The sequence below is a fragment of the Vicugna pacos genome, chromosome 1 (assembly GCF_048564905.1).
Source record: "Vicugna pacos chromosome 1, VicPac4, whole genome shotgun sequence".
Classification (NCBI taxonomy): Eukaryota; Metazoa; Chordata; class Mammalia; order Artiodactyla; family Camelidae; genus Vicugna; species Vicugna pacos.
The window spans coordinates 39,798,193-39,802,114 of record NC_132987.1 but is presented as its reverse complement, the minus strand read 5'-3'; the positions used below and the strand labels follow the sequence as shown (position 1 = coordinate 39,802,114).

Below are 3,922 nucleotides of genomic sequence, written 5' to 3'. Positions count from 1 at the left end.
GAAGTTGTGTGTTGGTATATTGGTATTATCAACAGATGTTTCAGGGACCAATGCCAATTCTTTTTTTAAAATCAGTGGGTGTAGTGCATGCTTCTCAGCAGTAAATATATGAATGGCACTGAGAATAACTGAAGGTCACATTAATAAATTCATTCAGGTTACGCTCATTTGTGAAGACCTTGCAATAAATACTGCTGACTAAAAAAGGCCAAGTATGACTTTCATATCCATCTATTTTAAGAATGTTGGATGAATGTCTCTCTCAAAACCATCCTCTCCCAAGTTTTCTGAAGGCTCCTGGGATATTTTCAACTCTTTCTTTGGCTTTGGTTACTCTCTGTATGCTGATGACACCCTAATATGTATGGCCAGTCCCCATCTCTTTCCCAACAACTAGATCTATATTTTATTTTTTTATGACTTCTGATTGCTATCTCAAAATTAAAACTTCAAAACGGAACTCATTTCTATGCCATCTCTTTGGTCCCTACTCTGTGAACTGTTCCCTATTCTTCGACATCCACATTTCTTCAGTCTTCAGATCCTGTTGGAGTTTATGCAGTCCCCTTGAATCTATTTCCTGTGGCCTGTGCCCTCTGCAGTGATTTATTCCAGACTCATCATTTCTATCTAATACAATTGTATTTTAAATGTGTCTCTTTGTCTCCATTTTCTCCTTTGGCTCTATTTTCACGTTATCATCAGAATTGCCTTTGAAAGATGCTCTTTTAAGCATACTGAGATGATTATTTCCTGTTTTAAAAACACTTTTGCAGTTTCCATTGTAAACAGTGTAATGTCCAAGGTGCTTTTAAATTTGACCCCAGCATGGCTTTTTATCCTGCCTCCCTGCTACATATGCTATGTTTGAACCACCCAGAACTTCTGGCCATGCACACACATGTCTTGCTCTAACACTTGGTAAATACAGTACTTGCTACATTACACATTAATTATTTGTAAACTCTCACTTCCCTCAGTAGACAGTGGGTTCCTCAAGGGCAGAGATACAGTCTTTGTTCCTCTTTGTATCTGTCTTAGAGCAGTTTCTGCAATAGAGCAGGTGTTGAATAAGTGCTGATTAAAAATGCTATGCTCATCCAAAAGTGTATACATTTATTTTTCAACTGGAAGAGGACTGCACACTGCAGGGAGCAGGAATTTATCATATGCCCTGATAATTTTCCTCCATTTGTGAAACATCAGTAATAATTGCCTTGTGTTATGGAAATTTATTTATGAAGGATTCTGTGTCATGGGTGACAGCCACAAATTACAATGCTGAAAAAATTATAAAAGGACAATGACATCTCCTAAATACGTGTTTCTTCTTTTTCCTACTTTAAATTTACCCTTCAGATATATTTAAATATATTTATATTGTACTAATTTGGGGTTTTGAGAGGTTTTTTTTTTTTTGGTAATTTCATGTCACCTCTAAAGCTCAGCTCTCCTTGACAATTTGAAAAATTCCATACATATGTAATAGGATGTTACAGTCAGTGTCCAGCAGGGCGTGAAGAAAGTAGATGCCCCATTTCAAAGTAAGGATCAATTTCAGGACTTGTAAAAAGGAGATGGTGGAAAACTTGTTTTACAATCTTGAACTCACCACCAACTTCTGCCTATAAAAGAGTTTGAGGAGCCAAACGTGGAGTGGAGAGTTTCTGAAAGAGCACTTTTGGAAAGTTGCTGGTATGCAATCTCCCTCAGTACTTGCTATGAAAATGTAACTCCAGTAATTAAGAACATGATGACCTATAGAATATACATGTTCTACAGTTTTATTTTTTTTAATTCATTAAGGAAGGACCCACCAGAATGGTAAGCTGGTTCAAAAATCTATATGCAAATGATATGAAAATTATAGATTAAAAAAAACCTACCAATTAACATCACAGAGTCAGGGCCTTATGAATAATAAATGATAACCACATAGAGGTACGTTTTCCTAGAGAATAAGATAAACTTTGAGTGGGCTCATCAAGTGGGCATTGAAATGACATGTAGTTATTCCCTTGAATTATTTTCAGGGTTTTAACAGTATCTGTTTACAGCCTGGGAAGACATACATCACTGGGGCCCTGTTGTTGGGGACATAGTGGGCTGGTTTTTTACTCCATCCAAAGAGTCAGCAGTGCAATTGTTAGGCTGGCTGGTTTCTGGTGTTTGAGCCAAAGGGAGGTGACCATACTGGTTACCCTGCATTCCCACAGCATGGTCGGGTGAAGTATGAGAGAACATACAAGAATGTGGGTCATTTAAATTTCTGTCCAGGAGGACCATGGAGACACTGCAGAGAGAAGTGAGAATGATCCCTTGATGGCTAGGAGCTCAATGAGCAAAGGTCTGAGGAGAATGTGTCATCTGTATCTGCAGGAATGCAGGTAACAGGTCCCCAATGGATGGGGTGCGGTGGTCTCTGGAGAATGGACTGCTTTAAATCCCTACCTGGGAGGCTCGTATCAGTCAAGTTAGGACTTTTCTGCTTTGATCCTTATCCTTTCCTGTGATATTAACACTGACAGTCAGTAAGACGGAAACGTGAATGGATGATGAGGAATAGAAACGCAAGCTTTTCTTAACAGTCCCTTGACTTCAGCCTTCCCCGAATTCAGGAGAACCAAGCCCTGCAAAAGACAAAAGCCTTAAGCGTCTTGACAGTTATGTGGGACTGGACATTTTTACTACTCATCTAAGCACTTTTATTACCCGTGAGTGACTAGAAAGTCCGGAGGCCAGGCACAGTCTTCCTCCAGGCAGTGCCTACCAAGTACAAAGTGAGGTTACTTAACGAGTTGGGCTTGCTTAATGGAAGCCTGTGTGTGGGTGTGGGTGTATAAGAGAGAATGTGTTTTTTTAAGCATGACCTTAAAATGACCTTAGGAGGTCTGTGCTCTCAATTTCTTCATGGGTGATTTTTATCTCTTTAAATTGAATATTTCTGGTTCAGAAAACTTGTGTTCAGAGCTTGTCTTCAGCCTGGCGCGATGAGGTATGTATCTGCCAAAATCCTTAGGAATACTGTGCTCCTGACATAGATGTGATAAACTCCTTGCAGAATTGTTGGTGTGTCAGTTAAATGCGCTCTACTTCAGCAGGGAGGATATTCCATTTCTTGAAGTGTTATTGTTTTCACATGTTTCATTTCATTTCATCACTAATCATTGTTTTGAAAGACAAGCACTTCATATTTTTCACTTTACTGTGTAACCTTGCTTGGGCTTCTGTTTTTGGCTCTGTGTTGTTTTGTATCAGTGTGCATAAGCTAAGATATTGTCCTAAATATAAGTTTGATAATGTCCTTTTAGGGCTTCTGAAAAGTTCCAGAATAACTTACATAATATTTTTTATGAGTTTAACTTTCTATTGTACCAGTAAATGCATTGTTGATGTAAAAAAAGTGCTCTACAGGAGTGATCAGAGATTTTATGCAAAATGCTCGACTGGGTCAGAACTGAAGCTTGTTTACTGTCCCCTCTGTCTGGATTGTCTCCTGCCCTGACTGCCCCATGTCTTCCTCTATCCTTGCATTCAGAGCCTTCTAACCTAAATTTGAACTCTTAATTATTTTCTATTTCTTGATTCTGCTTATTCTTCAAAGTCCCTGACCTATATTTATATGTTTGTTTATTGTCTTTCTTCCCCCATTAAAATATACATTTGACACCAGGAGGGGCTATATTTTCTTCATGCAGTATTTTCAGAACCTGAAACAGTGGGCTATCAATAAATATTTGCTGAATAAATGAATGAATGAATGGATGAAGGGATGCATGCTGGAAATACTGTTCCTGGTAATTCAAAGAGGACAGCTGTCTGGGAAACACAGTCCTACACAAGAAACTTCTAGTAGTATTATAAAACCATTTGAGACTTGTCATTGCATTAGATTTAAAGGAAGGGCTTGTGAACTTACACC

At 38.5% G+C, this 3,922-nt stretch overlaps 1 long non-coding RNA gene across 1 annotated transcript; it reads right to left on the bottom strand.

Moving 5' to 3' along the window:
• Positions 1-1,237: 1,237 nt before the first annotated feature.
• On the bottom strand, positions 1,238-2,767 carry LOC140696205 (uncharacterized). Its single transcript, XR_012072378.1, has 3 exons — positions 2,713-2,767; positions 2,452-2,630; positions 1,238-1,281 (listed from the first exon to the last, which is right to left on the bottom strand). It is a non-coding gene; the product is annotated as an uncharacterized lncRNA (long non-coding RNA).
• Positions 2,768-3,922: the final 1,155 nt, after the last annotated feature.